We start from the raw sequence: 24,986 nt of genomic DNA, 5'->3' as shown, positions 1-24,986 counted from the left end.
GCATCCTATAAATGTAGTCAAATCTTCTTTCTGTATTAGTAAGCAAAGTCTATCGTCCCACCCTAAATAGTTGATAAGACCAGGGTAGAGCTAGAAGTGAATCCAAAATTTAGAGTTAGTATGTTCATTACTAGGGTGGTCTTATTATATGTATATATTTCAAAATTCTCTTTGCAGATGCGTACATAATTCGGGTCGCACCGGTTTAGCTGAACCATTTAGCACATACGTCATAAAATACGCCCCTGGCTACTCCCGATACCTTTCAGTAATAAATAGTAGGAGGGACCATATTCATATATGGAGTCTGAAACTGAAATGATGCCATTTTGGACATAAAATACGTTTTTACAGTTAAAAAAAAAGTTACATTTCTACATAAAACGCAGTATAATACTGCGTTTTACCTTAACGGAAAGTTAGCCGTTAAAGTAAAACGCAGTATTATATTGCGTTTTACTTAAAAATTGGGCCCACCAAATAAGTGTTCTGCAGTGCTGACATAAATAATTTGTTTTTTAGTGTAAAACGTATTATAATACTACATTTTACAGAAAACGTAGTATTATAATACGTTTTACACTAAAATTTGGGCCCACCAATAATTGTTCTGTGGATAACTGACATAACAATAATTCAAATACATAAAACGTCTTATTATACTGCGTTTTACATAAAAAAAATCTGCACCCCAAGCTAGGACTTGCCTTATTTAAAGGCGTTAGAATTTTATGAAAATCCATTCAAAACTTTCCTTCAAACTTCCGTTCATACTTCTCTTCATCTTATCAAGCATTTGTTTATAATGTCTGAAGAGCCAAAAATAAGGGTTTCATTATATTGGGGGGGTGAGGTTGTAATAGAGAATAACTCTGTGAGGTATAGCTCACCTCCACAGTGTCATGTTAAATTGCCGCTTACAATGGAGTACGATAAATTGGTATCGTTGTTACGTAAAAAAATGAGTGTGAGGAAACGTTCGGTGAACCTTAAAGTAACCGGTAGATTTCCGTATTCTGTGACTCCACAGGGGTTTGCTTATTATTCTGAGTTTAACATCGAAGATGATGAAACTCTTAGGGATTTTTTGCGGATTCCGGATGAATACAGGGAATTTATTGTAATAAAATTGTTGGAAATGTATGTCAAGGTTGAAGACCTTCCCAATAATGAGAGTGTGCATAGTAGGGATAACCCCCAGTTATCAGGTGGATATTCTGGAGCAGTTTTTGCCGGACAGATTGCTGATGAAAGAGCTTGCCTTGATTTAAACTTGTCACCACCGGCGAATGAGCAGCCACAAAATAATTTTTCGACTTTATATAATCCACAAGACGACTGGTAAACTTCAATTCTTTTACCCTAAATTGAAATTTATTTTATGTTTGAATTGGATTTGTATTAACACTCATATTTTTCATAGGGGGGTACCGTCCGGATATGAATTTTACAAGTTATGACCCCGCTCCTAGTTGGAATATGCGTAGTTCTGGCGTGTTGGACCACGGTGGTCCATCCGGCAGTCATCACCAACAAGAAAATATCCATCATGGAACGTCAACACAATACGACTTGTAAGTAAAGTGATATAGCTATATGTAAAGTATTTATCTAGTTGAGTAGCTTATATTTTGTTCTTTTTGTGCAGTGAAAACGAGCAACTTGATGTTCCTGACCTCACACAGTTGCCCATAGACGACGTATTCACTCGTGATTTGGCAGATGCACAGAGTCAGGAAGATGATAGTGATCATGACAACAATGCTGATGAGTCTGGAGATGACACACCCTTCCCTGATGAAGGTGATGACGAGGAGGAAGTGGATGCCGAACCTGAGCTGACGAGGGAGCAAGCTCCTCCACCTCCTGTTAGACCAAGAGTGTACGAGTTCCACGTGCCGTTTCATGAGCGGAATATTCCCTACCTTGATAATTTGCCAAGTATGCCGGACGTGGATGCCCTTACAAGGACTGATGACGAAATTCGGTCAGGAATGTGCGATGAGTCTAGACCAGCGGTGCTGGCAAAGGGCATGTATTTCCCCGATAAAGCTCGCCTAATCAGGGCTGTAAACATCTACAGGGTAAGAGAGTGCCGTGAGATGATGGTAAGGGAGTCAACTACGGAGGTATACAAGGCTGTATGCCGTAGAGACTTTATGGGTTGTCACTGGATGTTGCGTGCCAGCAAGAAGAAATTTAGGGTTGTGGAAAGTGGGTAAATTTATTAGCACCCACAGATGTGAAATGGACACATTCAATGAGAATCACTTCAACCTGGATGTAGACTTGATTTCTCTTGTCTTTATTCCATATTTGGAAGTGTCCATTAGGTTCAAGATTAAAGAGTGTATTACAGTCGTCCACCAGGAGTATGGTTGTACTATAACCAAAAGAAAGGCATATCTCGGTCGCAAACGTGCCTTTGAACTTATTTATGGCGACTGGGATAAGTCTTTTTCATCTTTGCCCAGGTACATGGCCGCACTGCAACACTTTAACCCCGGGACTGTTGTTGAATGGAGGCGTGAGGGGAGTCCGGACAGACCCGGATATATTTTCAACTATGTGTTCTGGTCATTTAAACTAGCAATTGATGATTTTGTGCATTGTCGTCCTGTAATTTCCATAGACGGTACTCATGTCTATGGAAAGTATGATATTAAGCTTTTCATTGCAGTTGCAGTAGATGCAAACGGACAAATATTTCCACTATCTTTTGCCATTTGAGCCAACGAAAGCGAAGAGACGTGGACGCTTTTTTTGAACCACTTGAAGTAGCACGTTGTCAAACAGCGTTCAGGTATTTGTCTAATATCTGATCGACATGGTGGTATTTTAAGTTTTGTACGGCACTTGCCTGAATGGCAGGAACCCTATGCATACCACCGTTACTGTGTGAGGCACCTGAAGGCCAATTTTCAGAAGAAATATCACGACAAGGCCTTGCATGATTTAATGTGGATGGCTGTAACTGAGCACCAATAGTGCAAATTCATAAGGCGCATGGAAACGATCCGACAGATTGATCCACGAGCCTATACTTGGCTGATGGGACATGAGCTTCACATGTGGACATTGCATGCTGATGGCAGCAGACGATGGGGAGCAATGACTACAAATGTGTCGGAGTCATTCAACGGCTTGTTGAAGTCTGCCAGTGGACTGCCTATCACTGCCATGGTCCGCATGACATTCAAACAGATTGCGGAGAGGTTTGTTGAAAGGCATAGAGCTGCATCGACATTGATGGACAGGGGTGTTCAATTTATGCCAATACCGATGAGAAGATTTGAAAGGTACAGGAGGCGAGCACATTGGCATTCATTTTTACAGTACGATCACGACCGGGGTGTTTTTGAAGTTAAGACCGCTATCCGTGGACACCGGGGGAATAATCTACAGACGGTGAATGAAGCCAGCAGGTTGTGTTCATGTGGGAAATGGACCATCTACCACATGCCGTGCGCACATGCCTTGAAGTGCTTTCAATAAGTTGGTTTAGGGGAAACCAACTATATTGATAGGCAATACAGTGTTGTTGCATACGTAGACACCTATAGTGGGTAGTTGCAGCCATTGGGTGCTGAGCATTATTGGCCGCCGGAACCTTTTAAAATGGTGTGTAACAAGGACTATTTCCGCAAGCTGCAAGTGCAAAAGAGAACGCGTATACGGAACCAAATGGATTTTGGTGACACCGTTTATGCGCGTAAATGTGGCATATGCTCCCAAACTGGACACGACCGTCATAAATGTCCTTCAGCTCCTGGTGCAAGTTTGTCGAATGTACCCAACTATCAAGGCTACACCTAGTCTTTGTTTTTGTAATGTTTTTGTAATAAGTGTATGTACTTGTGTATGTTGCAATATCTATCAAATAAAATTATGTACCACGGTCTTGTTACATCTTATTTTTTAACATGAACATTTGAATTGGAATGATGATATGGTAGTCCAATATTAAACTTATTGGTGTTAGTAAAAAAGACAGATCTAAAGATTGAAATATCACAACATAATGTTCGAAGAGATAAAAGCACAACAACCATAACTAAAGCAACAAACATGAAAATAGAAGATAACAAAGAAAAAATAAAGACATTGTTTTTTTTGTTTCAGAAAAATTTACTATGTAAAGCGTAGTATTATAATGCGTTTTGTGTGTTGTCTTGTCGGTCTGAAAAAGCTGAACTGACTGCGCAAAAGCTGTTTCATTTCAGAAAAATTTACAATATAAAGCGTAGTATTATAATGCGTTTTGTGTGTTGTCTTGTCGGTCTGAAAAAGCTGAACCGACTGCGCAAAAGCTGTTTCATTTCAGAAAAATTTACTATGTAAAGCGTAGTATTATAATGCGTTTTGTGTGTTGTCTTGTCGGTCTGAAAAAGCTGAACCGACTGCGCAAAAGCTGTTTTATTTCGGAAAAATTTACTATGTAAAGCGAAATATTATAATGCGTTTTGTGTGTTGTGTTGCCTATAAATAACGGGCGCATTTTACTTATTTTCTGCGCTTAACAATAACCAATAGAAAATATTTCCATAAAATCAAGGTTTTTCTTTACTATTTTACTAATGTCTCATCAACCTCTTTATGTCCCAAGGTGTGAGTGTGGCAAAAAATGCATGAGTTTCGACTGTTGGGAAGAAGCTGGACGTCGCTACTGGGCTTGTATGAACAAGTTTTATAGGCAACCCGGCGAACCTATATGCAATATTGAGGTATGGATTGATGAACCCTGTGAGCAGGAATACTACAAAGAAAAGTTGCAGCATCTTCATAGTGTGTGTTTGAAGCAGTGGGAAAGAGAGGAACAATCAAAACGAGTAGTTGCGGAGTTGAAGGAGAAACTCAAGGAGGTGGAAGAAGAAAAAAATAAGCTGCTAGACCAACTCAAGTGGTTGGAGCAGAGAATACTAGGCGTCGTGACTAAACAAAGGCAGGGGTCGTGTTGAGCGTATTACTGTATCTTTATGTTTCCCGTGTCATGTGTTTTCATTTATGTTATGTTAGGTTTGCTATGTTGTGTCTGTGTTGTACTGTTAAAATAAAATCGTTGTTCAAATTGTGTTAAACTAAAATTGTTGTTAAAACACAATTCTTGCCACTATTTACATAATGTAGTATGTACACAAAATACAAACAAAAATAAATCAATGAGCCCCGCAACCTGTGTGCTTCAGTGCAGCCGCTGGCCTGAGTCGCATCCCCTGTCGCCCGGGTACACTATCAGGATCATCATCATCAAGTCGCCTCTTTATGTAAGGATGCGCAGCAGCATCGACAGTACAACTGGCAGGATCGGTAGAAAGGGCCGTCGGGCCATCAGCAACCTACAAAACAATTACTAAGCTTAGCATATAAAAATATATTCTAGTAATGTACGTGTTAAGTCAAAAATATTTTCTCACCATGGTCTCGTCGGCCCCCTGAGTATAAAAATTAATTTATGGCAAATCATTAAGGAAAAGAAAACAAATTGAAATTTTACAGCAATACAAACATACCTGCGCCTGTGGTAGATCCGCATAAACCGCCGGGGATGAGGCATAACTCAACCTGCGCCCGCCATCCACGTCTCGGGTCGGCCAGATGGGCCTAAAAAGAACTAGTCTACATCTCTGTCGAATATACCCGTGATCGACAATGGATATGACGGGGTGACCTGCGATGCTGGCAGATCCAGTTGAAGGTTGTACGACGGCATACTGCTGGAAGGCTCGTCTAGCTGAGGCAAATAACCCAGCTGATCATCTCCAAGATCCTCATCAGGTGCCTCCACAGGTGGGTTGACAGGTGCCTCAACGCCCCCTCGCTGGGGACCACCTCCTCGCCGTCCACCGCGACCCCATGGGGCACCCCTACCTCGTGGGACAACCCTGCCTCGTCGGGTAGCCCTGGCTCGTGCCTGACCCCTGCCTCGTGGGACAGGCCTACCCCGATGGTGCTCCTCTGGCACCGTATACTCAGCCTCGTGATCCAACCTCGTGCCCTTTCTAGCTCGTTGCAGGGTCCGGAGAGCCAGCTCTTCCACCCGCCGGCCATACTCAACGACTGCAGCATTGTGGCCATGCTGCCGCATCTCCAGTCCCAACTGGTAGAACATGTGATGCCCAATAGCCTGCATAACATTTAAAATATTAATTAAATAACTCTATATCACAATTATAAGACTTATCCCACAAAAACATACCAGTGCCTCGTGCCTCCCTACGTATGGTCTGTACCAACCACCAAGTACATGAACGGGGTTCTCGATCATCAGTCGGGTGTGACGGCGGTACCATGACGTATAGAGCTCAATAGTCACCTCCTGGATCTGTGAAGGTGGTGGCGGAATCAAGTCCTCTCGCTGGTCCCAAATATGGACCTGCGCCTCTAGCCATCCTACAAATTCGTCGTCCACCCTCGAACGATCATCCCGCTGATAATGTGTAGCCACCCATGCAGGCTCCCTCGGTATAGTCTGTGGACGGTCAAACTGGCAAAGTACACGCTCTGTGGCATGATGCTCCACCACATCGAGGCACATCATCGGGACGGAAGTGCTCCAAAGCAGTCGGTCGACCGAGCAATAATCGGGCAGATCAGCTAGCAACTCGTCGTTGTACGGCGTCCAGATGAACTATCAAACAATAACATAAAAGTGAGTATGCGCAACACAAGTGAATTTATAACAACTAAGTTAAGGTACATATTTACCTGTCCAGCCACCAGCATATCTACACTACAACAAAAAAGTCTTTTAGCGGCAATTAATATGTTCTTTAGCGGCAATAACAATTGCCGCAAAAATATTTACCGGCAATTAATCATTGGCCGACGAATCCAGCGTCGCTAAAGGTTTTAGCGGCCATTTCAACAAATGCTGGTAAAGATCCCCTTTATTGCCGCTAAAAGTCTATGAGCTTTAGCGACAATAATTTATCGGTAATTAATATGGCCACTAAAACTCCCCAGAATATAGTAAGTCACACATTTTATGGCGTTAGTTATTACCGGTAAACATCATTCAATTGCCGATAAAGACCATTCAAAAAGAACCCTTTCAACGGCGAATGTAATGGCCACCAAAACTATCTGCCAATTGGTCTTTATCCACATGCTACTTCTGTTATTTCCAGTAAAGATTCATCTTATTGCCAAAAAGGTTTATTTTTCATGATTTTCTATTGCATGTTATACATATTTAATTTCAAGTATAATAATAAGATCCATTCAAAAGAGCTCAATACACTACATTAAATCCTAAGCAAACCAACTACTAATCCATAATTTCATAGTGCCAACTACATAACCAAAAAGGTAAACTTTTTGAATCCAATAGCTAGCACCATTTGGTCTAATAGCTAATATTATCAAATACTAGCTATAATACAATACAACAAATGCGCATTAAAATTTCTCCAACTCTTGATCTTGATGAAGCCTTCCACACGGAAAAATGTCTGAAGATCCACTTTATCTCTGGATAAACGTCCAAGTAATAGTTGTTTGCCTTCCCAAGACCATCTAATATCTCGCGACTAGTCTCCACAGATATATGCCTTGCATATCTCAATACCTTTACAGGAAATAAATCAAAGCATGAAATTAATATTTCTTTTGTTGTGGTAGTAAGCCATGAATGATGTGATATTGCAAAAGTATTTTAAAACCAATAATCATTAAATAGCCTCGAGCACTTCTGAAATTACGCAACAAAGCATGCACTGATCAAAGATTTTGGTAGGTGTCAAAGCATTAGGTTCGTCATTAACTTGTCTGTTTCACCTGTAGGCTTTTAGGCCATCACGATTGGGGCGGAAAATAGAATCTCAAAATAAGTTCTAGTTAAGAGCAAGAAGGTTGATTTTTTAGGATCTCAACAATCTTTCAATATTTCAAAAAATATATTTATGTAGAAACAAACTTACAACTACACTATCTAAGAACCAGAACTAGATATATAGCAACAGTACTTTTAAGTTAATTTTCACAAGACTAAATAACTAGGCTCTAAACTAATAAGATCACATGCTCGGGCTGCCACTCTACTACAACTATGTGAAATGGCAAAAATCCTAACTATATCCGGACCAAGCTAACAATCTCATGAAATTTATTATTCCTATCTAAATTATCAATAAGATAGATGCCATTACTTCACTTTTCTGTTTTACTTTATAATTTTACTTGTGATTTTTAGTATAATTGTTTGATGAGTGCTGTTAAAAGTAGAATGAAGCATTCTGCTCTCCATCTCCTCTAGAATGGGTAAAGGAAATGTTCTGAGGAAGACATAATCGATTAGATATCTTACATTCCTAATGATTAGAACACCAGGAAAGACTTATGGTTACGCATGAAAGCTCTTGACATTAGTGATACAACCAGCTGATATTATATCACTTACAAAACCTTCAATGTGTGACTAATATTTCTCTTAAAAAGACTCCTTCATTCAAAACTAAATGTCCATGTTTGAACTAATATGTATTAAAAAGACCTAATATTGTTTAATATTACTTTGTAGAGCATGTGCAGGAAAGAAATAGTAGTTGAAAGTGCCAAGATAGGTTTCATCTCACTTTGTTTGTGTAGCAAAAAGATACATCATTTTAGGGTAAACAAAAAAGAAAGAGGTGCATATTCAAAATGGCACAATATAATTTCATATAAAATACTATATTTCTTAAAAAATAGAAATAAGATAATAGAATATTAAGAAAAGACAGATAAGAGATTTCCATATTAGACGCTCACCAATACAAACAAGTTCTACTATGTTTTTTAGGACAATTAAATAGTTACAAAAACGAGAGGACTAAAAACAAGGAGTTAATAACCAAATATTTCTTTTATTATACCATGGACAGATAAGAAGCTGTAGACTGGAGATTAGCAACATATATTCAAATACCAAAAAGAAAAGAAATCTTTACTTTGAAATGACAGTAGTAGTCCTTGTGTTGCTCGTTCCTGGTCACTATTTGCACAAGGGATCTATTATACTTTCTGGACATGGATCAACAGGGACCTATTATAAATATCAATACATTAGGAAATAACTGGACCAAGTAAGTATATTTAGCATATTGTAATATATAAACCTACCTTCAATAAGAGACTTAAGTATAAAATCTCCACCAAACTCAACACAAATAAAAATTGCTGTTGCTAGTAGCAGAAAATATATATAAAATTGAATGATATTATAAGACTGCACTTCTTCATCATATTGTTCACTGACCATATTGCCAAATCACGTTCTCATATTCCGTTCTCCATGAGAAAGCACTTTCGCTGCAAGAACTCGTAGAAGTCATTTCAAAGTAGTTTTATTATGAAATAAAAATAATATGTATTCTTTTCTTTAGAAAGGTACCAAAATCATATTTAACACATAACAAATTTGTTGTCTAATGTTGTCAGGAGTGGAAGTCTAACTTACTTTGTCATTATTTTTTAAGTTAATGCATCAAAGTGTTCAAAAAGGCAATCAACTTCCTAAGACATTTAATGGACAATAGGTTTCCTCATAAAAACTGCTTTAGGTAATACATTTAGATTAGAAAATTTTACTTAAATCTTTGCCACATCACATCACCTCAACTATAAGTAAAAGTATGATGCCTTTTTTAACTTTCATCCTCTTTATCCCCCAATATGAAGCATTCATATGAAACTACACTATATCTCCTTGTTCGAGAATAGTAATGTAAACATATAATTCATCAAAATAGCAAATTGAAATCTGTAGTCCAAGTCATATGGCTAGAGTAATATTGCATAAGGACTCAACATTGGTCGTCCTGTCTCATATTTATTTTGTTTTTTAATCATCAAATAACACCAAGATTGTTGTTAATCTACCATAGTGTCTAGATCTTAACATAGTTGTATAGCACCAACATGATTTAAAGATATTTCTACTTCACAATAAACAGTTTAGATTTCAAAAATTTACAAACCATTACACATAGGGATTCCAAACCGATTTCAAAAGCAGGTTCCTCCAATCTATTCCTCTCAACTGCTTGAACATCAGTCATTACCTGAAATGAAATATTATCAAGTAACCAGCAAAAGTTGTTACCAATCAAAAACTCATGAATTTATATGGAGTAGATTACTAGAAATATTAGTTTGTCCTCCTTTATCTTATCTAACTTAGCAAAAATAAGAAAATATAGAACGATTCATAGTAACTACATAGCTATAGTTCTTTGTTTCAACTAATATACTGAAGCTTTCTATCTTAATACTTCTTTTAGCTACAGTTTTTCAAGATTTATTTTTTCTTTTTAGATCTATTGTATTTGGAAATTAAATTTTATTCTCCTAATACAAAGAATGCAACAACCAAAAGAATATGACTATAAAATCAAATAGAAATAAATTTTCCAGAAAATCAGTAACACTCCACAAAGCACCTGATGCCGAAAAGTGTTTAACAATTGCAATTTATCAATATTCATAAAACAAAAAAGATTATAAGGGACCATGACCTCAGAGACATAGCTCTTGGCTTCTTCAATTTTAGAAAAATTGTGTGTTCAGTGTACAACCTTCTAATCCCATTGATGTAGCAAACATCTACTTTGCATCTGTAACCGCAACTGTTGACATATTGATGTAGCAAGAACAAAGCCTCAAATATTCTGATGTTCCTTCATTAATTAATAAGAAAAATAAAGGATCTTTGTCGAGTAATATTTTTAGGAAGAAGATGAAGTCGATGATGAATAAGTGGGTAATGATTGAGTAGGAATTAGAATTTTGGGCGTTAGGGTTTCATTGGATTTTGAATCCTCATTCTCGATAAAAAGGGAATGAAAGAATGAAATACTGGATTATCAATATTAAGGAGGGAAATGAAAAATAATTTTGAGGGAGGGCAAAAAATGTCCCGATCTATACAAGGCATAAGCTTTTAGTGGCCATTTTTTTAATTGCCGAGAAAAAGTGCTTATTCTGGGCAATTAATCAATTGCCGCTAATATTGGCCTTTATGAAATTAATTACTGACAATTAGTTTATTGCCGCTAAATAATTACCACCATATGCCTTTTTTGTAGTAGTGCTAACACATCCGTGACAAGGGGGAGATTATGATGAGCATCACTGCCTCTGTAGTTCCCACGCTGGAGAACCCACCTCGTAGCTAGAGGGAGAAACGGAGGTGCTACACCCGGCTCTAGTGGCGGTAGAGGTGGCTGCAACGGCATGATCCGCTCCTAGGCCCAAACCTAAGATAAAAGGTTGACGTAAAATTTAAGAGTCATTTTGACTATATAGAATTTGAAGTAATGAACAGAGTATTCGAAAATGTTGTCACCTGTAGAAGTGGCAGAAAACCAATATGTCCACCTGGGTGCCCATGCTAGCCTGGCACATACTCCTATACAGGTGTGAGAGAACAGCAGCACCCCAGCTGTACTGGGGTAACTCATCTAGCTGCTGCAGATGATGCAAAAAGCGCAGACTCACTAGATTTCCCGAAGTGTTCGGGAACAAGACACCCCCAAAAAAAAGAAACAGCACCAACCTCGTGTACCGGTTATTATGGAGATCCTCTGTCTCGCCGGTAATGTCGGGGTGCAATACCTCCATATGTTGTCTGATAGCTGCCACAGAATTGCGACTGCCCCCTCTAACTGCAGCCTCACCCTGTGGTCTGAAACCAGTATACTGCCCCAGGAAATCCAAATACTAGGCACGCGCCATAGCTCTCATATGCTGGGGTAGTGCAACGGCCAGCCATCAACACGCAGCCCATATAAAACCTGAACATCCTGAAGCGTGATGGTGGCCTCTCCAGTGGGCAAGTGAAAAGTGTGCGTCTACGGTCGCTACTGCTCTATCAGCGCCGTGATGAGAGACCAATCAAGCTGCATCCGCCCAATCTCAAAAATCCTAAGGAAGCCCGTAGCACGCAGGCGATGGACTACGCGGGCATGGAAAGCTCTCTCCCTCAAAAAGTCCCACAAGTCATCCGGTCTCCTGGCGCAGAGAGTCTGATCCAATAGATGTCCCTCCCATACATAGGCGGACCTATCGTCGCCCTGTAACACTAATATCTGATCCGCGGCTGGTCCAGGATGCACAGGCGGCAAGTCCATGTCGTCTACTGTAATTTAAACAATATTAATTGTGTGTTTGTGTTATAATAAATTAAATAATTAATTTTTAATTAGATAGAGTAATTATCTATGGGTTCCAGGCTCGATATTTGAGGCGCAGTAGCACCAAGCTATCCTTAATTCTTTTGTGTGTCTATTTCAATATTTTTAAAATTTTGTTAGTTTTATAAATTAAATAATTAATTTTTAATTAGACAGATTAATTATCAATGGGTTCCAGGCTCGATATTTGAGGTCCAATAGCACCAAGCTATCCTTAATTCTTTTATGTGTCAATTTCAATATTTTTAGAATTTTGTTAGTTTTATAAATTAAATAATTAATTTTTAATTGAAAAGGGTATACAACTATGAGTTTCACGCTCGATATTTAATTTGACAACATATATTAATTTGTTAGTTTTGTAAATTTATTTTATGAATTAAATCATTAATTTTGTAAAGTGTAATTGGATAGAGTTTGTAGTTAGTACATACTTAAACTACAGAGACTCTACGCTAAAAGGCTCTATATTTTACTACGCTAAAAGGCTCTATATTTTACTACGCTAAAAAGCTCTATATTTTACTACGCTAAAAGGACACTATTCTTTAAGCAAATAAATAATCTAAACTAAATAAAAACAACAAACATATGGACCTAACATTCACGAAATTACATATAAAACAGTAAAAGATATTTGTGAACAATTTCATTAACAATAAAAATAATTTCTCAAGTTTTAACTATTTTTTAAAACACTAATACTAATTTAATCCGGGTAAAAAAAAACATACAAATTTAATCGCATACATAAGCCAAATCAACGTGGAAACACATTCAAAAAACAAATATGCATATGTTCTACGAGTTTCGACATAAACTAAATCGGAATACCTCGATTTATGTTTTTTGAAATATCGAAAATTTAAAATTTTGACCCCGAAAGAATGAATCCAAGGCTTTGGTTGTATGCGGGGACCTACGCTCTTCACCTTTTGTGTGACGAGTGGGGCCCAAGAATTTTTTTATTTTAATCGCGTGGGGGGGGGGGGGACCAGAAATGGTGAGGGAGGGTTTTTTAAAAATGAGACTGCTTCTGTCGTGGGGAAGAAGACGACAGCTATATTTTATTATAGGAAAACGCAGTATTATATTGCGTTTTCCTTAAATGTAGTATTATACTGCATTTTCCTATAATAAAATAAATAATTAAATAAAATGCAGTATAATACTGCGTTTTACTTTAACGGCTAATTTTTCGTTAAGGTAAAACGCAATATAAATACTGCGTTTTATGTAGAAATGTAACTTATTTTTTTAACTGTAAAAACGTATTTTATGTCCAAAAAGACAGCATTTCAGTTTCGGGCTCTTCATATATGTACAATATACAGAAATCTTTGTTTCAGCACGGAAAAATCCTGAACAATGAGTACAAATTCAGTTAATATGTCAGAAATGCCAGCTTCCTTCATCTTGGCTGTTGCCTACAAATTAAACTACACATTAGACAAAATCAAGCCAAAGAATACCATATACAATCAGCAAAGCTGACTGATCATACAAAATAATATCATGTGCTCCTCTGCTGAGTTTCACTCCCGCCCAGTACCTCAGACCCCACTACACACTAGCATTCTGCAGATGCTTCTTTGACCAAGCATACCTCTCTGTTTCCTTATTAATTACTCAAAAGTTTACCTTTATACTGATACGTAAATGATAACGTCTATGGATGTTCGTTCCCTCTTTTAATTTCTCAGTGTATTTCTAAAGGAGATCTAGGAACAGTCATAGGCAGAGGCGGATCCAGAATTTGGAAATGGCGTGGGCACTATTATTTTTATCATAGCCATGACTCATGCGAATTATTAACTACAAAGTTTGACGTCGTGCAACTCTCTTAATACTTTGATGATTATAATAAGTTCTATGCTTCAATTTTTAACATAGAGAAGAGTTTAAGAATTTTTGAGGGAGAGGTTTAGTCATAGAAAAGGGGGTTTTGGGCGGAAACTAAAGAAAAAATTAAAAAAAAAGCCAAAATAGAAATCTGGGCTTATAAATCCTTAAAACTAAAACCAAAGTAACTGTTGGAGCTGGGAATCGAACCCCAGTCATCCACCCATAAGAGCAATAACATGCTACAGATGCGACCAGTGCCCTAAACAGACATTTGAGATTGAGGGTGCCTAATAAAATATATAACCGTTTCTCAAGGTATACACCCTACATATACATATAAATACATGTTTTTTCCCGAGCTTAACGGGTGCCGGTGACCCCTCTACCTTCCTGTTTAACCAGAAAACTGAATATTTGGTTAAAGCTAGAATTTAATAGAGAAATCGGGTTACTGATAATCAAGAAATAAAATATTTTGTGAACAACAATAAAGCAATGAATAAGAGTATATTTCAGTATAATCGGAATGATATTTCGTGTCCTACAAATGTTGTGACTTTCTCCTTTTATAGTCAATTCTAAGAGAAAGTGTAATGTCTTTGTCTTAATGAGGCAATTACGAGCAGTAAATGGCATTAAAAGAAACGTTATTCAATCATTCTTATTAAATACAAATTCTCTAACGTATTTGGCATTTAATGTTGAATTTGGACTCTTTTACGCTATCAGATTCATATCTTCAATTCCTTCTGATCTTCGAGCTTTAAATGGCTCGAACAGGTACGAGTCTCGTTTCATCTGGATAGTAGCTCGTATCTTCTCTCCCGCATCTATTGTTGCTCGTGTCTTCTAACTGTTTGTCATGCTTTGACTATTTGACCGGTCCACGTGTCATGACATGTCATCTTCAATATTTAAATTCAGTTTTTTCCCAATACAGATAGTCCCCCCACTTTCCATTTATTTATCAATTAAATATTTGGGAAGTGGATCTTTATTAAAAAGGGAATTTTTGCCATAATTAATGCTATGACAGTACTAACGCTTCAGTTGTCTTTTCTATTTAATGCATCGCACACGTGTCTCCTTCTCATTAGCTCTGTAATTCTGCAGCCTTTTTTCAAGGCTTCTTCAACTCCACTATTCACGAAGTGATAGTTGCCTTTATTATAGGCTTTCCATCATTACACTTCTTAATCTTTGACGGTTGCTTTTATATAAACTTAATCCTCCTTCCACAAATTTTTACCTAATATTTCACTATTTACTTCTATTCACTTCTTCCTCTGTTCACGCCTTTCTACCATGTCATCTTCAAATCCCAACCCTAGAAGAGTCCCAATTCTTCACAGTTTCCCCAATGCCCCTGTGAGACATAGAAGGGGTAGAGGGGGTAGGCTTCGTGGCCTTGGATCCATTCGTGGTGGTACCTCTGGTTCCATCACGCCTTCTTCCAGCTCTGGTATTACTTCTAGAGGTTCTTTCACTAATAGATCCTCCTCTAAAGGCAAAGAATCTTCTGAGTCAATGCAAGAACCTTTGGTCGAAGAAATAGTACCAACTGATTTATCTTTCGAGCATGATAAAGAATCCCTTCGTGACCAAGTAATTAAATTAGAGAGAGCTGACACTTATCCTTCTTTAATTACCGAACCCTTAATTTCCACTGTTCGAAAAGATTGTCGTTGGAGAGATGACCTTCATATAGCTATTCCTAACCCAAACCAGAGAATATCTTCTTATAGGATTGGTTTTTCCTCTGTTTATACTTATCCCTTTACTTTGGGATTTATTCCTGCTATCGACTCAGTCATACTCGATTTTTGTCGTTTTTTTAAAATTTGTTTGGCTCAAATTGGCCCTCTCGTATGGAGAGAAGTAGCTTGTTTAAGGTATGTATCGGTAAAGGCTGATGTCGATTTTACCTTCTATCATCTGATTCATCTTTACCACCCAAGCTGTTTCGCAATGGTGTTTTTACCCTAACCGCAAGAACTAAAAGGGTTTTGGTAAGCCCTGAAGATGATAAAGATCGAGGCTGGTACACTCGTTATGTTGCGGTACCCACGGTTGATTTGGTGGGTGAATCAAATATTCCTTTCCCTGAGAAATGGAACCTTGCACGTAAGTATTTCTTTCTTGCCGTGTTTGTTTTATTTCAACTCCTTTTCTAATTTCATTCTTTTTTGCTTTTTTGTAGCAACCATGGGAGATGTGGAACCCGTTTCTAATTTCCGTGGTTGGGTAGATGCTATTTTGAAGGCCGTGCCTATGGAGGCACGAACCTGGAAATCTATTTCTAACAAACATGGTTGGAAGTAAAAACTCACGGTACGCGTCTCTTATTGTTTCCCGTATGTTAAATTCTTTCCCCTCTTCTAACTTTTTATCCTTCTTTCTGTCAGGATTTGCTATTCGAGGAATGTCAGCTGAGGTAGCTATTACCCTTCGAGCTTCTTTTGGTACTCCTCTTTCTTTGGAGAGACCACAAGCTACGTTGTCAAAGAGGAAAGTTGTTGAAGAGGATTCCGAGGATGATGAAGATGAAGACACCTCTTTGGCAGTTAGACCTAGAGTCAGGAGACGTATCATTTCTGAAGATGAAGCTGAAATTTCTCCTACCCGTGCCTCCTCTCCGGTTAATATTGTTTCCGATGATGAAACCATCCCCAGGGACACCATTGAATCCACTCATCGTCTCTTCACTGAGGGTTTCGAAAGTGGTGATCTAGGTCCGGTTTTAGATGAGGTTCCTCTTTCTTCTTCCATTCATATTCATTCTATTCCTTCTCTAGTTTCAAGTACATCTTTGCCCATTTTATCTGTTCCTGCTTCTTTGCCAATTTTTGCTCCTTTACCTATTTCGACTCCCTCGACTCCTGTTATTTTCACCTCTTCTACAGTTCCTCCTTCTATAGTTCCCCCTTCCTCTGTTCAGCATGTAGAGGAGGGTTCTAGTAGCAGAAGTTTAGCTATTAGGAGTGTAACACTTGAGGTTCCTGCTACTAACAGTCTTTTAAGGAAGTCTGGTGGAGCAGATGTCTGGCTTAAGCCTTTAATTGGAGATATTGAGAAGAAAAAGATGGACAGTCACAGTTGCTTAACTTTGATGAATGACATAGTTCATTCTACGTTGAAGGTATTTTCCCTTTACTTTCTAATAAGTTTTTTTTTATTATTTCTAGATTCTTATCTTCATGAGTTGTCTTTATAGGCCAACCTTATTGGCACGGAGTTGATGGGAAGAATTTCCCTTTTAGAAAAGAAGGCTCGTGAATCTGATAAGACTATTCTCGAGGCTGAGAGGGTAGCTAAGGAAGCCCAGCTGGAGGCAACTAATTGGAAGGAACAGTTTAAAAATGCTCAAGACACGATAAAAGAATTGCAAGAAAGCAACCGTAACCTGGAGCAGCAAAAGCGGACTCTGACTTCGGATTTAGCAAAGGCCAAGGCTTCTTCTAGTAAAGCCGAGAAGGACAAGGAGCGCCTCGAGTGTTCCTTTTCAGAGCAATTATCAAAGTCAAGTGAAGAAATCAGAGAACTTAAAGCACTCTTGAACAAGAAAGAAGAATATGCAGGAGAGTTAGTACAAAACTTGACTCAAGCTCAAGCTGATTTGAAGATCTCCTCTGATAAGGTTCATGCATTGGAGAGTTCTCATGCCTCCCTTGAAGCCACCCTTGATTCCACTTTAGCTGAAAATCAAGTGTTAAAGAATGATCTTGCTATGTGGGAAAGGGATTATGAGCTTCTTGAGGAGAATTTTAATATAGAAGTGAGTTGGGCTTTTCTAAACTCTCGTCGTGATGCTTTAAATGAGGCCAGACAAGAAAACTTTGATTTAGAATCGGAATTGGCCAAGGTTTTGAAACCATTGAGATGACCCAACAACCACTTGACTTTCCTTCTCCGGCAGATGAAGCTCCCGTGACTGAAGAACCATTAAATGAAGAAGCCGTTGCTGTGACAATTGAAGTTGAAAATGTTGCTATTCCAGCTCCCGAGGGTGAAACTTCTATGAATCGGTTTGAGGAAGCTGACGCTTCCGTGGCTCTTGCTCCCCTCGAAGAATCTACCATTTCAATCCCAGCTGAAACCGCTTCTGTTGCTGTTTCTTCAGAAGTTACCATTCCTGAAAGTGAAGCTGATATCACAACTTCTGATGCTCCAGCCCCTCAGTGACCAGTTTATGTTTTCAAACTTTATTTTTATTTGCTTTGTTGATTGGTGGAAAAAGTCCCCAGTTATCATAATGGGGCACTTGTTGACTAAGTTTTTACTTAGTCTTTTTAACTATATAAAGAAGTTTATTAGTACTTCAAAATGTTCTATTCTTGCCTTTTTCTTATCTATTTAGGACTTATAGAATAGTTTAGCATTTTTTAAACTTTGAAAATGCTTTATGATCCTTCTCATGACTTATTAACATGAGGCTTATAAAAGAGGGCCCTTTTATATATATCGACACTTAATGAAGAAGACGTCTCAACTTCATAATGGTGTTACAATACGATGAAAGAAATAGGAACACACATGTTTCGCTTGGAACCACTTTGACAAGTTTTTATTCACGAACTTTGACAAGCTTTTGAATATTACATGTATTAAAATACATCTATAACTTTCTCGTAACTGTTTTTCTTGTAACAGATTTTTGCAAAATATATATAATTCTAACAAGGTTTTTTCTNAATCGTTGCCTTTTACACCTGTAGTAAATGTAGTTACGTGATCACATGGGTCCGTTGTGCCGTCATATTTCGAGATTTCAGGCATTTTGGAACTTTTTAGGGATTGGAAGGGGAGCAGCACTTGGTTTCCAAGGTTGTTGCGAATACTTATCCACATCCACTCCTTTGATCACAGGAGGAACACCAGGGATTTGCTCGATGCCCTCATTTTGTTCCTTAAGCTGTTTCTGCAAAGTTAGTACTAAATTTTGCAAATGAGAATTACTTGAATTACCTGGTTCTTCTTCCTGTGGCTCACTGGGGGTTCCTTCATTTCCAGAATTGATAAGGCTAGAATGAGGATTCTCCAGTGTGTTGTTATTAGGCGTAGGTGTGGGCGGTGCAACAGGTAATCGACTAACAAGAGTTTGAAGAGCTTTGTTAACCCGTGCATCAATTACTTTCTGTAAAGCGTCATCCGCTCCTTCAAAATATTCAGATTGCTCTTGTTCAACAGCCCGGGATTCAGGAGTAGGAGTGCCTTCACGAGATTGACGTGGTGAATTTTGAGGGGGAGGAACCACGTTAATGTTTTGTAAATCACCTTGATTTTGATGGACTTGATGTTCATGGTTTCCCAAGGTATTCTCACTGTTATTGTTGTTGTTGTTGTTGTTGTTGTTGTTGTTCGACATGATGATAATAACAGATAAAATATAACTTAAAGAGAATAGATTATCAGATTCCTGCTAACGGAACCAATTTGTTTAACCAGAAAACTGAATATTTGGTTAAAGCTAGAATTTAGTAGAGAAATCGAGTTACTGATAATCAAGAAATAAGAGATTTTGTGAAGAACAATAAAGCAATGAATAAGAGTATATTTCAGTATAATCGGAATGATATTTCGTGTCCTACAAATGTTGTGACTTTCTCCTTTTATAGTCAATTTCAAGAGAAAGTGTAATATCTTTGTCTTAATGAGGCAATTACGAGCAGTATATGACATTAAAAGAAACGTTATTCAATCATTCTTATTAAATACAAATTCTCTAACGTATTTGGCATTTAATGTTGAATTTGGACTCTTTTACGCTATCAGATTCATATCTTCAATTCCTTCTGATCTTCGAGCTTTAAATGGCTCGAACAGGTACGAGTCTCGTTTCATCTGGATAGTAGCTCGTATCTTCTCTCCCGCATCTATTGTTGCTCGTGTCTTCTAACTGTTTGTCATGCTTTGACTATTTGACCGGTCCACGTGTCATGACATGTCATCTTCAATATTTAAATTCAGTTTTTTCCCAATACAATGTGCTCAAAGTATAATTACTACTTGAATAGTTCTATAAAAGTCACTTGACTTCACCTTCTACAATTTGACCAACAATTAAGGAATCACTGCAAACAATATTAGAATCGTTATAAGAGTTCTATGAAAAGTCACTCTTCGCCTTTGTATCGGGGAAAATCAAGTTAACATTTGGAATTAACTATGTGCTGACATGTCAAGGCACGTGGATCAATGGAAGAAGGACAGCTGGCAAAGAGTATTCAAAGAGTCGCGAACCTTAACAGGCACGGACAAAGATTCAAGAAAACAAAAGGATCGGTTAATCAAATCTCTTGATAATTTGAAGAGACGACGGAGGAATGAACCTAATTAGCAAAAAGTACAGATACGTATTATCTGCAATTAATGAGCATCAATGAGAGGAAACGTTATAGAATCTTCACGAAACAGTTACGATTGTCAATTATAACGTTACATTAATGTCATTAATTGCTCATAATGGCTCTATTATGAGAGGAAAGAAATATAGTGCTTAGAAATAGATATAAAAGGAGAGAAATAACATTTGTATGGTACACACTGATGGTGACTGGAATATACTTATTTTCATTGCATTAAATTTGATTACTCTGTTACTCTCTCAGTTCAAATTTTCTCTTCTTGTTACACATTCATTTCTTTATTCGATTATCAGTAACCCGAGTTCTTCTAAAATTACGCTTTGACCGAAATTCCTATTTTCTGGTTAAATAAATTAGTTTCGTTGCCAGAAATCTGATAATCTTTTCACTTTCCAAATCCGTCCTTGTGCCGAAAAAAAAACCATGACGAACGTTAACGACAACAACCAACAAAATCAGCAACANGAAGGTATAATGATATATGAAATGGCGGCAAAGTTCCCGCTTTAATGAGATCCACTTCCTAAATATTCAATTGCTGAATATATGGCAAGTGGGGGGACTATCTGTATTGGGGAAAATCAAGTTAACATTTGAATTAATTATGTGCTGACATGTAAGGCACGTGGATCAATGGAAGAAGGACAGCTGGCAAAGAGTATTCAAAGAGTCGCCAACCTTAACAGGCACGGGCAAAGATTCAAGAAACACAAAAGGAACAGTTAATGGAATCTCTTGATGATATGAAGAGATGACGGAGGAATGAACCTAGTTAGCAAAAAGTACAAATACATATTATCTGCAATTAATGAGCATCAATGAGAGAAAACGTTATAGAATCTTCACGAAACAGTTACGATTGTCAATTATAACGTTACATTAATGTCATTAATTGCTCATAATGGCTCTATTATGAGAGGAAAGAAATATAGTACTTAGAAATAGCTATAAAAGGAGAGAAATAACATTTGTATGGGACACACTGATGGTGACTGGAATATACTTATTTTCATTGCATTAAATTTGATTACTTTGTTACTCTCTCAGTTCAAATTTTCTTTTCTTGTTACACATTTATTTCTTTATTCGATTATCAGTAACCCGAGTTCTTCTAAAATTACGCTTTGACCGAAATCCTTATTTTCTAGTTAAACAATATTGTAGTAACTGTGTTTTTTCTTCAGATTAAAGAGCTTTAAACTCAGCAATGGTGGGGTTTCAAAAATCTGATTCCAATCATCTTACGACAGCTCCAAATACAACCAAATTTTAGTATAAACTTCCCATTGGTACTATAAATAATATTTTATAGCACCCGCTTCGAACATATACAAAATACATGTCTTCACATAAGTATAACTAATTATAGTTAATTAATTTATCACTTAACCATGACCCTAATATATACAAGTAAGTTTTTAATTGACGGATCTCCACATGGTTAATAATATTACTTCTTGTTTCGGAAGAAAAAAAACCACAAATCACAGTGCACATGATAAATCAAAGAAACAAAAAATAGTTGACACCTTATTCCATATATGGACACCATTAGACTGTTCATATATACCTCTCTTCTACTTAAATGACACTATGATTTAAAGAGCTCAATGTTTTAATTATTTCTTAAAACAGTTTTCGATATGTCTAGTCATGAATGAAACAATATTATTTGTAGTAAATCGTATATGATTTTTAAAGAAAACTCTATAGATTTCATTTTTCTAAAGATATAAAGCAATATATTTTGAATACATATAAAAAATTAAAATTTTTAATCATAGTAATTTTGCAGTGTACTAATGGAAATTTCCCTTCCTAGAAGAACCTGTGCGCTGTTTCTTACGAGTATTTTTTTAGTACATAGGGGAGAAAAAGGAGGAAGAGAAGAAAGTGTAAACAAGCGGAAATCTAGGGATATCTGGATATAGGCCCAAAAATAATTAGCGGGTTTCCTCATAATAATCGGAGAGTGCAAATACTATAAATTAATTGTACACTCCAAACCAAACTACAATTCTCCATTAATGAGCGAAGAGTAATTATAATTTACTCCTACTAACTATAATTTAGAACAAACTCAAAAACAAGGACAATATCCCTTTTTTCTCTCAACCCTCTTATCTCGCTTGCAGAGTTAGTGCACAGAAGTTTGTTTTTACAGTTTGAGGAATATTGTTTTAATGGAGAATACTGTGAAACAAGGGAAGATTTTTATTGGTGGAATATCGTGGGAAACAACTGAAGAGACACTTAAACAGCACTTTAGCCTCTACGGAGAAGTGGTCAAGTCAGAAATACCTAAAGTTTGGGAGACAGGTTTTGGAAAAGGCTTTGGTTTTGTTACTTTTGCTGATTCTTCTGGTTTTGATGAGCTTCTTCGAGACCAACATATCATTCTTGGTAGAACGGTATTACACTGCCCTACTTTTCTTTTCTGATTTAACATATATATATATTCACATGCAGCGTGATTTTTTCCCGTTATTAATACACTGTTAGTGCGTAGAAATTACATTCATTCTTTCCTTTTCTTTTGTTCTCTCCTGTTTTTTGGCTTAATTGTGCACTATTAGTTCGTCATGTGATTTTGTTTATGTGGTTGTTTTATCATGTGTTACTGCAACCATATATGAGTGAATGTGCAGTTTTTGCACCTATATATCTCACTAATTCACAAACATTACACGAACAAGTACAGCTTAGCATAGTACTGAAAGTGGAACTAACACTATGACCGAATTAAATCAACTTTGTCCACTTAGAGTACTTTTCATGTAGTTTTTAAATATGTGAATTTTATTGTAAAAAACTTGAAGAATCTATATATACCTGAATTCACACGAAAAGTAGGTGTTTTGATCCTAGTACAGTTCAAAGGGGTCTATATATGCCAAAATTCACACGAAAATTTGGTGTTTTGATCCTCGTACAGTACAAAGGGAATAGGTTTTGTGTCTAAAATCTACGGCAAGCTACACTCCTATAGCTTCACTATATTTTATCCTGCTAGTCTTGGCATGAACTATTACATTATTATCTAATTTAGGGACAAAGACTATTCATGGAAATTTAGATATCTATCAATTGGACATGTTGCGTTAATGTTCTCCCAATTCCATGCTCTCTCTTTCACGATATTTCTCTTCTGCTTTTTACTACTTCTCCCTCTTATCTACTTTCTATGTGGTGATTATTCTAGGTTGATGTTTCATTGGCAAGACCCAAAGGTGAAACCTCTCAAAGCCAACGTTGTTCAGAATGCCAACAAACTAGCAAAAGTCACAGGAAGAAGATTTTTGTTGGGGGATTGCCTCACTATTTATCTGAGGAAGATTTCAAACGATATTTTGAGCGTTTTGGAAGAATTGAAGATGCAAAAATTATCTTTGATAGAGAAACCAATACGCCTAGGGGATTTGGGTTTATCACCTATGATTCAGAGGAAGCTGTAACAAATGTGTTACAGAGGAGATTTCACGTGTTGAATAATAAATTTGTTGAGGTAAAGAAAGCCATGCCAAAGGAAAAGAGAGTTATGGATACTTGCACTTACACTTCTTATCCTACAAACTCAGGCTATGTATTGGTGCCAGTTTTGAATACTAATGACATTTATGCTCCTAATTGTAATTACTATTTGGTCAATCCTGCTATGGTACCTCCTCAGAGTATTCTGTTTAATTATTCGGGCACAAATATATCAGTTTCACAACCCGCACAGATACAGTGCTATATGCCTAGACATCCAGTCAACTACTACGCCTCAACGCCTAATGGAGTGGACAACGGGGGTTCTTACGAGGCTTTATCAAATACGCCTAGGTGTCCAGTCAACTGCTATGCCTCAACGCCTAATGGAGTGGATAACAAGTGTTCTTACGAGACTTTACCAAATGCAGCTAGATGTCCAGTCTCAACGCCTAATGGAGTGCACAGCAAGGGTTCTAACGAGGCTTTATCAAATGCGCCTAGATGTCAAGTCAACTGCTACGTCTCAGCGTCTAATGGAGTGGATAACGGGGGTTCTTACAAGGCTTTATCAAATGGTGCTTATAACTCTGATGTTGAGAACCAGATCGATGTGAAATGTAGCAATGGTAGTGATTGTGGGACTGATAAATCTGTTTCTCATGAAGGGAATCACCAAGATTGCAACATTGAGGTTCAACTTGTTGGAAATGTATCCCCTCGAGGTAAGAGTAGTCTTTTTCCTATTGGATTTACTTGTGAGTTTAACTACAGTGTAATCAAGTCACTTAAAAATAACAATACAAGTAATCATTCATAAAAAGTGAAATTAGTAATCCTGTAAATAAAACAGGTTGTTAAATTAAACTGTTAGAAAATTTTAAAAGCATTGAAACAAATGGATGAAGTAAACAGAACGTGCAAGTTAGCTTAGAGCACATGAACAGACTCTATTTTAAAGCCTTTGAAATCGCATTGCATGATAAGTTTATTTGTGAACTTGTTATAGCTCCTAGGAGTATGAAATCACTGGAGAACGAAGCAGACAATGGTGAAAAAGACAATAATGGGAAAAACTCCCAGGTTAATAAAGGAGCAGACCATGGTAAAAAAGACCAAAGTTTGAAAAATTCAC

General features: G+C 37.3%; 1 long non-coding RNA gene across 1 annotated transcript; it reads right to left on the bottom strand.

Moving 5' to 3' along the window:
- Positions 1-7,229: 7,229 nt before the first annotated feature.
- LOC109215780 lies at positions 7,230-10,833 on the bottom strand. The gene is made up of 5 exons (XR_002066413.1): positions 10,554-10,833; positions 9,957-10,040; positions 9,100-9,288; positions 8,928-9,022; positions 7,230-7,567 (listed from the first exon to the last, which is right to left on the bottom strand). It is a non-coding gene; the product is annotated as an uncharacterized LOC109215780 (long non-coding RNA).
- Between the last annotated feature and the right edge of the window lie 14,153 nt (positions 10,834-24,986).

This window comes from Nicotiana attenuata, unplaced genomic scaffold (genome assembly GCF_001879085.1).
Source record: "Nicotiana attenuata strain UT unplaced genomic scaffold, NIATTr2, whole genome shotgun sequence".
Lineage (NCBI taxonomy): Eukaryota > Viridiplantae > Streptophyta > Magnoliopsida > Solanales > Solanaceae > Nicotiana > Nicotiana attenuata.
The sequence above is the reverse complement of the archived record's forward strand: the minus strand, read 5'-3'. Positions and strand labels throughout refer to the sequence as shown.